The sequence below is a fragment of the Nematolebias whitei genome, chromosome 7 (genome assembly GCF_014905685.2).
Source record: "Nematolebias whitei isolate Nwh7 chromosome 7, NemWhi1, whole genome shotgun sequence".
Taxonomy (NCBI): Eukaryota; Metazoa; Chordata; class Actinopteri; order Cyprinodontiformes; family Rivulidae; genus Nematolebias; species Nematolebias whitei.
The window spans coordinates 36,454,496-36,466,224 of record NC_056504.1 but is presented as its reverse complement, the minus strand read 5'-3'; the positions used below and the strand labels follow the sequence as shown (position 1 = coordinate 36,466,224).

General features: G+C 40.1%; 1 pseudogene; it reads right to left on the bottom strand.

Annotated features, from left to right (window-relative positions):
* Positions 1–7,023, bottom strand: part of LOC119412795 — a 9,618-nt pseudogene extending 2,595 nt beyond the window's left edge.
* Between the last annotated feature and the right edge of the window lie 4,706 nt (positions 7,024–11,729).

Genomic DNA, 11,729 nt, shown 5'->3' with positions numbered 1-11,729 from the left:
GTATGTGTGTGTGTGTGTATGTGTGAGGGATTTACCCCTTCACTAACAGGTGTTGTATTTATGTACTTTTTATACTCTAAATTTGGCCTCACTGCACTGGTTACCGGTTCACTTTCGAATCCAGTTCAAAATACTCATGTATGTCTACAAATCACTGAACAGTGTCGCCCCCCCATCTCTCTGATTTGCTACAACCGTATGTCCCACCACGCTCCCTGACGTCAGCGGACCAGTTGCTCCTCACAGTTCCAGGAACTCGTCTTAAGTGCAGAGGTGACAGGGCCTTCTCTGTAGCAGGACCAAGACTCTGGAACGAGTTATCTCTGCTTGTCAGACAGGCCCCCTCCCTCTCGGTTTTCAAGTCCTGTTTAAAAACTCACTACTATTCAATAGCTTTCAACACCAGATGATCTGTGTTTTGATCCTGTATGCTCCACACTGGTTTGTCGTCATTATCTGCATCGTTTTTTGTCTATATTCTGATTTACCTCATTTTGTATTTTGCTTTGTGTGTTACCTGTTGTTTTGTCTGTACAGCACTTTGGTTGGCCTTGTTGCTGTTTTAAGTGCTTTATAAATAAAGTGGTATGGTATGGTATGGTAAATGAACTTAATGCACAAATATATTTTTTGTTTGTTATTGGGAAAATGTTTAAACCTGGTGATCAATTAATTAATTTAACTTTAAGATTTTGTTGTTCTGATCATTCTCTCCTTCTCTTTGAGGTCACCGGGTCATGTGATGGAAGCATGAGCAGTGTTGACAAGGAACTGATGTTTTCAATCAGCCTCATTGGGAAAATCCACATTGACTGAGAGGGAGGGGAGATATTTTGGATTCTGTTTGGGTTTTGGTTGTCATTTGGCTTTAAATTGTTGAAATTAAATTATTGGTTAAATTATTGTTTTCAAATGTTTGTTTTTTTCTAGAAATTTGTTTTAGTTAAGTGTGTGTTTATTTTCATGTAGAAAATGTAAATGTTGGCTTCACCCCTCTTAATTAGAAATGGTACAGGCTAATGTTTTAAAAGATGGATAGTTTAAAACACGGGAGGATTATTTTACTTGGTGGTGGTTGAGGAATGTGAAAACCATGTCTTACTGATGTGAATATGTAAGAACCATGTTTTTGAAAAAGTATATAGGCCCTATAATAAAAAAAAATAATAATAATAAATTTAAAAGTCAGAGCTCTGCAACTTTTGGATCCTACCCGGTTTTTTTTCGGTTGTGGGTTTTTTTTGTGTGTGTGTTTTTTTCTGGCTGCCCTGGTCATTGTTAAGCCCGAAAGGTTTTGAATCTAATTTTTTTTTATTATTATTATTTTTTTAGGAATGACTTTTTATGCCTGAGAACATATTTTTAGTGAGGCGAGTACTTCCAAAAAACACAACCCAGTCATTTTGGTTCAGGGTTGCTGGTTTTGAAAACATCTAATTTATTTGAGTTAGGATCTGTAGGAGAAAATCATCACTTCAAGTTCAGAGTAGCACATATTTAAACTTTCTTAACCTGATCTCTTAACTTGCACCTAAAATAGTTCTGACTTTACTGTGCATCATGAGCAGGAAGTTCAAACTTTTTTGGAGCTTTGATTTCTCCATTTTTCTTTGCTAACACTAAAAAATCTGACATTTTTTTTACAATAATATTTTTATTGCACATTTGATCTATGATTTTTTTCTCAGTGGTTGAATGAAAATTCAATAACCACTGTAACTGCAATAAAACGAACCTGGGGTTTATTTAGCCCATGTGTGGTGGAGGAATTACAAGTGTTTTTATTTGATGTATCCTGTTTCAATATCCTGGTCCAGTTACAACATACAGGATTAAGGACTAAATTGTCTATAAAAGATTAAACATGGGGAACATAATCATTTATAATAGCTTTAATGATGAGTGTTTGTTACAACTCTGTGTTGTGTGTGTGTGCAACTGTTTGGATGTAATCTGTCTGGCTGAATATACATTTTTCTCTGAGGGGGATTGATTTGGAATTTGTGTGTATGCAAACAATTTGAAAGTTACACCTTGAGGAACGTGGGGGAGAAGTGGGGACTAGTGTCAAACTTTTAATTCCTTACATCACGAGCAAAGAAAACAGCTCAAATGACAGTGTTTACGTCCTTGTGTGTTCTGACCAAAGCATATCACAAACTTATTATTGGGACTTCATAACTTTGTGTCTACTTGTGCATCAGGGACATAATTGGTCTCTTTTAGCGTAATTAAAATCAGCATCACTGTATTAGCCTCGTTGATGCTGGGTGAGGAAGTACCTCATCAACTATCATCTAACGTGTGCACCACACTGTCTATCACCTTTTTTTTTTCATTTGTCTCATTCTATTAGCCTTTAGAATTTCTTCTTATGCGTTGCCAGACAAGATTAAGCATCAAACACCTTGGAGCAGATAACAAATCCATCCCGTGAACAGTGAGGCAATAACATTGGGCAAACATCTGAACTTAAAAGGTCTGCTGCAGTACCTATAACAGTCACAGTAGATAAAATACCCTGAAGGTAAGGACACTTCTCTGCACAGCTTGTGCAATGCTGTGGTGAATATAGTGCGAGAGTTTACTTAGGTTCTGACAGCTTTAAAAAAAAAAAAAAACTCAACCACAAAAGGAGCTAGTCACTCAAGGGATATTTGAATCATTCTCTATAAATCCTTTAACCTCATTACTGACTAGTAGCACTTCTCTTTTAAGCTTTTATGTTGAAAGCTCTGAACTCGGTTTCAAATTCATAGCGTCAAGGTTAGATAGTAACATGAAAAATTAACTTTGTGTTAATTTATGAATCATAAACAAACTTCATGGCACACAGCAACAAAGCCTGGTCTGTGCAAACTGTATGAACATTGGATTAGGGCCATAGTTTTCATTTCATGTGCATGATAAAAGCGATTGTATTGAATAATGCTTTATTTTGCTGCTTTGGGAAATGCACAACTTGCATACATTTAAAGTAGATGTTTTGAAAGTACTGTATGTCCACATAGCCAACATGTTAGCTCATTCCCTGCCATCATTCTTACAAACAGTCCTTCTTAGATGCAGCTGACGTAAAGCAACAAAGAACAGGAGCTGACTACTACGTGAACTCTATCTCCATCGCTCAAAATAACTAGCACCTTGGTCCTAATATGCTACAAGAGGAATACCAGCCAACACTGTTGACCTTGACATCTTTTGAGAATGTGTAATATGTTGTACTCTCTGAGCAAGTAAAAAGAAAAAGGAAGTCCCCTAAAAGCCAAAAGAACGGGGGCAAAAAAAACAATGAGGGAGATGAGAGTGTTAATCAGTGGGACAACTCTGTAGCTTAACAAACAGCACTAATTACACAGGGATAAAGACGTTCATCACACAGCTTACGAGACACAAGTTAATTGCCTCTGCTTGTAGTCCCCTCGCCTCACCTAAAGTCAGCTCATCAAAGTCACTCGAAGCGACTACTTTAATTTTTCCTCTTTCCTGAGCACTTTTTTTTCTACTTCAACAAAGTCCATGCTCAATAATCCAGGTATAAAATCCAACATTTATCAGTCAGGTCATCTGGACAGGCGAAACGTTTCAGCACAAACAAAAAAAGAAACTGTCCAGATGACCTGACTGAAAAATGTTGGATTGTATACCTGGATTATTGAGCATGAACATTGTTGTTTTCAACCAGTTTGACAAGACTGTCAACACGGAAGAGGGCTGGCAATGGAGGAGGGGGCGTACCAAAGAGACCATCTTATCACAAGCAGAACTGGTTTGTTGGAGTAAGCTGTTGGAGGAAGAATCAGTTTTGTTGTGCGTTTCCTTGACTGATGAAGCCTTCCGGACCGAAGGCGAAACGTTTCAGCACAAAAAAAAAAAAAAACTGTCCAGATGACCTGACTGAAAAATGTTGGATTTTCTTACTTCATCGCTTTTACACAAAATCAGCCTGAATCTGCACTAACACGTAAAAAGGGGTGGACACCTGTGTTATTTCAGTGGTTTGTCATTAGAGAGTACAAACAGACAAAATCCATGTTAGACGTAAAAACGCAGGTTGAAATCTATACCATCCAAGAAAAAAAAGTGTTGCAGCCTAAAGAAAGGGAATATGTTACTTTACTGTAAAGTTATCACCAGGACAGATAAGTGAATAGAGGTCGTAGGCAAACAATACTGAGGATGAACATGGGAGATTGGATATACCTCAGTCAAGCATGTGAAGCCTATGCCTTGAGCTGCAGAGATGTATGGATCAATATGCTAAAAATACATAGTGATGTATTCAAGATGCCGTTTGCATGCAGTAGTTTGTACCTGTAGTAGATATTTCTTTTTTTTTTTTTTTTTTTGCATGATATATGCCTGCTTTGGTCTGCATGTGCATTTTGTGTGAATTTTGTAGCTCCCCGCTGTAGTCCTCAAGCAAACATGATCAGAATAAGATGTGCAGCACAGAAAATGAAAAGAAAAATGGAGATATTCAAACTCAAAAAGTTTCAGCATGAGGCAGTGAGGTTGTCAGAGCTGCCAAAGGACTAAATGATCAAAGCCCAGCAGAGAGCAACAAGAGTATTTGGAGGGGATGGTAGTCGTGAATCGCACGCATCTCTCCACACACTGTCAGCAGGGAGTGTTTTTGAAATATTGTAACCATTTTCTTAATCCAATATCGAAACACAGTCTTACATGGATCGTTTCAGAATAGTTCACTGATCTGTTAACTGAGCGAATGATTTAATGAGGGGTACATTTATTTTAAACTTTCATTAAACACGGTCAACACATTTCAGCAAATGTAACAATTCCATGAACATAGTTAATATGCAGCACTGATTTCAGACCATGTGATCGTACCTTTGCATTAAAGCTAACGCTCTAATTTGCCCCCACCCACCACCACCACTTTCAGTGGCCACCTTTCATTCATGACCCTCTATCTTCCACAGTTACATCAGGCTAAGGGCAGCACAGGTCATATTTTCTGAGAGCCTTAAAAGGTTTTCCAAGCGTTGTGTGTCATTTTACACACCTCCCTGTGGCCTTATGGTGACAATCAAGTCAGGCAGCTGTTAACACATGCTTTGCACTTTTGTGTGGCATGCAAGGTTTTACCCAGAGACAATTCAGACACAGGTGAATTACGCTTGTTTTGCATTTAGCAAAAGAAAAGTCCAAAATGAGATTTTGTGCAAGTTCAAAGTTAGGTAGTACCTTTTTTATGCTGCTGCTGCCGGGACTGGCAATAGAAGACATCAACACTAACGCCACAAAGAGGGGACAAAGCTTTTGACGAGTTGGCTCAGGGAGTTAAAGTGATCAAAATATTTTGTTGGAGAAAAGCATTGTTTCATGTGTTGATAAAAGTAACACAGTTGCATTTTAAAGGCTGTGTTCACATTGCAGGTCTCAAGTCAGATTTGTTTGCTGGGAACTGAATTTTGCATGGTCGTTCACAATCATAACTTAAATGCGACCACCGTCAGATTCCAGTGTGAAAGGGATTGAAGCAACCTGCATGCACACAAAACATAAAGTCACACGCTGCACACTGTGTTTACGGAAGTAAAAATGGATGCTATGCTTGTCCGCATTTGTATATCAATTCTGAATTTTGTTGTTGTAAAGTCAGAGCCAACAAAATAATTGTCTGTCATGCTCGCATTATTCAATGTTTAGACTTGACTTTGCTGCGTCCTATCTACTCCAGCACTGAATAACACTTGTAGAATGGGAGCAACAAACTGAAATTATAGGACAAGTATGATCTGATGTAACTTATCCAGGAGTTTTATCAGTTCAAAACTGGGGTATGGAGTTTCAAGCCTCAAAACTGGTTGACGTTGGTATCAAATATATCAATATTCGGTTCAATTAGCACACACCTACATTAATGATGTAAGAAAAGTCAGATGAAATGAGCACTTTGAAAAAACAAACAAGACACGTCACATGAATGTGACTATAGTGTTTGATTTGATAAAAATCATAATTTTGATGCTCAGATTGTCGTAAAAAATACATCAGATATTGGTCGCATGACAGCAAAACAATCAGACTTGTGCTCTATTTATTTGTGGTGTGAACATACTTGTAGCTCAAACAATAGGTCACATGTGCACTAATATGGTTCTGGTATAAAGGGAACCTGGCACGAGGCTAGAGGCCTTTGATGCAAAGGAACCCTTCATAGCAGATGAAAAAAAAAAAAAAGAAAAACTTTGCTCAAAGTCACTGTCCAATAAATAAAAACGCTCTTAAATTTTATTGACTTATACTCAAGCAGACTGCCCTGACTAGCTGATGGCCAAGATGTGTAAACTAAAAGGCTTGCATCTGAAGTTGACTGATCAGACGTGTTGCATCAATTAGAAATAAGTAGAAAATCCAGCAGAGCAAAATGAGCCATCACTGTCACAGGTGCAGGTTCATGTCATGTGGCTTGGCATGGAAAGTGATGGAAATGGTTGGGGTGGGATTTATTCCCAGGGGCCCCTGAGGGTCCTAATCCTGCCTTGTATGTGCATGTTGTTGTGCAAGAAGCAGAAACATTAGTTTGTCCAACAAATTCTAACAGGTGAGCTCCCATGGTGCAAAACTTTGTGTTTGAACCTTGAGTAAAATAGGTGAGGTGGGTTTCTGAGTGACATACAGGTGGACATACCTGCCATTGAGCAAGGCAAGCAGCTCCCCAGCGTGGTACAGGTCGTTTCGAGTCACCCTGCTGAAGCGGAAGGAGTTCAGATTGCAGATGGTGACCGCGGGGAACATGACCATCGCTGCCGCCACCTCATCCAGCTTGGTGACGTGGGGGTACGCGAAGTAAAACTGCACCCGGTCCACGCACACCATCACCAGCACGCCCACCGAGGCCATGAAGAACACAATCCACAAGCTGCGCTTGATGTACTTCCGCTCATAGTTGAACATGTGCGAGATGCCATGAAGCGTGGACCTGGTGGCAAAAACTTCAATGGGAGCGGGTCTCTTGTAGTCCACGTCCTCTGAGTCCGCCTTCAGATCCATTATTTCTCGCGGGATGGGGTTCTAGAAGGTTGCAAAAGCCGTAAATCACCTTTATAGTTGAGCGGATGGTTTATTTATGAGGAGGAGGTTAGTGGCTTCCAAGTTCACGCCCTTTTCAACGCATGGATTTCTCATGCAGTCTGTGTGAGATGTTGCGTCACTGACAGCCGGCAAAAAAAAAAAAGAAAGAAAAAAAAAAAAAAAGAGCAGGAGAATCAGAAGATTTTCATCTCCAAAACACTCAGTCCTTCTTACACGAGAACGCGCTGTGCAGATGCAGGAAGCGTGCGTTATGTGCTGCCTCGGTTCGGTTCATAGTTCCATCATAATTAGAAAACAGTGTGCGGAGCGCGCGTGGATGGATGCCAGCGCTGTCCTCTACTTCTATAAAACAGCCGAGTTGATGTTGGGTTCAGCACTTTTTACGCCAAGAGATGACAATAAAACTGAAGCTAAGAGGAAACTATCACAAACCTCCCTGATGACAAGAAAACTATATGAAATCAAAGAAAGCGCTGGTGGGTTGTCTCCCAGTGAGGCTTCCCCAGCTCTCCATCTGAAACCCCAGCATGTGCAGAATAACAAGCAGACACTGATCTCCGGCCCGTTCAGGTTTGAAAAAAGAAAAAGAAGAAAAGCAAAAAAAAAACCAGTCGTGAGCTCGTCCTCCCGAGGTTTTATTTAAATTTTGGTCCAGAGTCCAGATCCAGAGCTGCATCAGAGAGGAGCGAGCTGCGTCTGGGAGATGCTGCGGTGCGCCTCTGCTCCGCCGCTCGCATCCATTCCCTCCCCCGATCTGCCTCCACAACACTGCGGACACAAGCACCCCCCCGATTGGCTTTAGATTCCGCGCGTACGCTCAAGTTTAATGTGAGGAAAATAAGCGGAGGCTGCCTTTTTGGAAAGGAGGCTGCTTGAAACATCCACTGACTAGAAACGAGGGAGACAACGCATCGGCTGCGGCGGCTGCGTGCCCGGATCAATTACATTCGTCCCAAACAAGAGAGAGCAAGGCTAGGACAGTGTGTGCGCGTGTGTGCGTGTGTGTGTGTGTGTTGCACCGACTGGAAGCGAGCTACTACTCTGAACCTACACACAGTATGACTAAAACAAGTCAGTGCCTTTTTTTTATCCCTGTCTTCAGTTGACTCATGCTTCCAGCTCTGATGGTTAAAACTGGCTTTATCAAGTTCTGCTTGTTGAGGATGCTATTTTTAATATCTGGGGCAAACATTATTTACAAACATAATTTGCATACTGCGAAACAAGACTTTTCTAAATTCTTATTGCTAAGCTGCTTGGAAAACATTACATGACCTACCATGACCAAAACAACACATGATTTTAGATGGTTAGTTAGTGAGTGGTCTGCAATATGCAGTGCTTTCACATTCATACACTGATGAGACACACATCGGAGGCAGTGAGGGGTTCAGTGTCTTGCCCGGGGACACTTCAGCAATGCATGTGACTGCTGGTGGAATCAAACCCCCAACTCTTGAATTGGAGGATGACTGCTCTAACCCACAGCTGCCCACATGCAGCTCTTTAGTCTCTCATCTGTGGCCCTCTGAAGCTTTGACCAAAACTAACATGATCCTTTTTTTTTTTCTTTATACCCACAACAGAAAATGAAAATTTTAGAAGGGTTATTTGTGTGTGTGTGTGTGTGTGTGTGTGTGTCAATTTTCTGTTAATTTGTGAAAGATCCTACTAATACAAGGAGGGAAACGTGTTGATTACATTTAGCTACTTCATTTATCCAACCTCCATGCTTACAGTGGGATTTTTCAAAAATCGATAACTTGTCCCTAATTTTTATGCATACTTTAAATGTATGCTTTATTACTTAAAAGTGGTATATTTGATTTTAAGACAGGAAAAAAAGGACCACCTCCTATTCACTCTGCTAATGTATGACTGTGCACCGACCCATCCAGGATGTCATATTGTAAAGTTTGCAGATGATACCGTGGTGGTTGGATGCATCACAAACAATGTGTCCAGCAACATGTAGGCAGTGGAACACCTGGAGACTTGGTGCAGGAAGAACAACCTTCACATCAATTTTGAAGAAGACAAAGGAGATGGTCGTGGACTTCAAAAGGGATAAACACACCTACACCCCCCCACCCCCAACATAGGATAATCTGCTGTGGAAGTGGTCTCCAGCTACAAATGCTTGGGTGTGCACCTGAACAACAGCCTCAGCTGGAGCAACAACATTTCCAGCCTGATCAAGAAAACTCATCAGAGACGCTACTTCCTCAGGCAGCTGAGACGAGCTGGTCTGTGAAGTCCTCACCTCCTTCTACAGGTGTGCAGTGGAGAGCATCCTGTGCTCCAGCATCAACGTGTGGCATGGAGGCTGCACAGCTGCAGAAAGAAAAGCTTTGCAGAGAGTGGTAAAGGCTGCACAGAAGTCTGTTGGAGTCAGCCTCCCCACCATCACAGACATCTACACCTCCAGATGTAGGAAAAGGGCCAACTGCATCATGAAGGACCCCACTCACCCAGCACACACACTTATTGCCCCACTCCCCTCAGGAAGGAGGTTGAGGAGCATTAAGTGTAGAACCACTAGACTGAGGAACAGCTTCTACCCTGATGTTGATGTTGTTAGACTCATGATTCTCTAACCAGAACAATCACTGTAAAATCACATCATGTTGCTGCTGATCTGTTTCATGTTGCTGCTGATCTGCTTCATGTTGTTGTGTTCATTCGTGCTCATCTGCTCACTCAGACTCATGTTCGTGCTGCTGTTTGGCATATTGTTTTTATGCTATTAGTGTGTCGTGTATATTTATTTGATGTTTTTCTTAGTTCATATCTTAGATCTTACTCCTGTTTTTCTTTTACATTTTATTCTTGATTGTAACTGGGACCCTGTGTACATAATTTCACCACATGGTACATATGGTGCGAATGACAAAGAATCTTTGACTCTGACAAGGTTGATGCCAACTCTTATTGCCAAAGTTTTAAGCAAAAAAATACTATAAAATGTGTTGCACTCAAAGTGTAAAGTACAGTTAAGCTCAGCTACTACCACCCTGATTGTTAGCTCAATATCTGATATTTTGGCTGATTTATTTTAGTCTCACTTTATTTATTACACAACTGTTACACTGTCCTGTCTTTTGTACTTTGGGTCTAAAAGAAGCGTCCTTATTGCAACATTTAGATATTATCTTAGCTTGACCAAGTCATCAAGAAAAATACAACTTTGTGTGTCACATCAATTCAGAATCACCCCAACAGGCACCAACCAGAGTTCAAGCTCGGTCATTCAAAGTAAAACAACCATACTGTGTATATATACAGTACCATGTATTTTCTGCATGTACTTTACTGCACACCCACAGATACAGATGGTCGACTCATTTATACATGCATGCACACACTTGTACAGCTGCGGACAAGCGTACACAAACCTCTTAACAAATCTGTTTCCTGCTCTGACCAACTCTTTGTAGCTGGCTGAATGGAACATTCAAATATGTCAGAGTGAGCCACTGAGCCAAACGCAGGCAATAAGGCAGATGTGTCGCAAGACTGCCAGTGCCAAATCTGTCATGGAAACCATATTGCCAAGAGGCAAGGAGAGCTCACCCATGAAATTGTTCATAACACGTCCATAATTGCAATTTACCGTTGTATTGACTGTGAAAATGTGGTAGCATCTGTAAGGCCTTTATTCTTACATTGATCACTGGAGCTGTGAAGGTGAGCCTTGCTCTGATCCAGTGAAGTGAAATGAGTTCTGGTTAAAAAGTCTTTGAGTGCGACACATGTGGGTTTCATATTACAGAAGGTATTATGTTTCTGGGATCAGTTTGATGACAAGGGTGGAGTGTATATTTATGAAAAGTTAGCTTTCATATCGATCATGTGTTAGTGCCACTATGGTGCTGGAGCTTCACATTAAAAATAAAACCATCATGACTTGTTTTAGATCATGATATAAAACCCAGAGGTGTAAAGTTTTTCTGTTAAACTTGTTCCTGCAGTGTATGAGACTTTCTTTTTACGCTGATCTTATCTGGACTTAACAAGCATTTATCTTTGTGTCTGACGATATTTTACAAAAGAATGTCTTGATGTGTAAAGTTACAATATAACTATTATATAAATGTGAGTGTATTAATTAGAAAATGTGTCTAAAAAACATGTATCCTGAGCTTTTTAAAAATAATTCACATTACAATGAGGTACTTTTGAGCCACAAAAGAAAAGTCTTTGCCTCATACTTTGTCAGTATTTGGGTTTGAGTAAATAATTGTGAAAATTTCAGGATATAATGCACAACACACTTGTTTGAAGAGAACATATTTAAATGTGATAGCATCTCTTCTACATAAATAAAGGGTAGGTACATTATTATTAATTGGACAGGCAAATGATTCTATGATTCCAGTTGGTGAAACACGTTAAATATATATTTAATTCCATTGGCAAAAAATGAAACGATGTGACTGGATTTTAAATGAATGAGATGGGGAAATGTTGTAAAAGTTGCACTTCTAAAAAGTAAAAAAAAAAGTCTTTGTTTCTTTGGACGGGCTGTACTGAAATGTAATTCCATTGTGCTGCTGTGCAATGACAATAAATTCTGATTCTGATATGACATAGATGTTTGGAAAATAAATAAATGTGAAATAGTCTCGGTTTTAGCACAATAAGTCTTATTTTTGTTTCAGTTT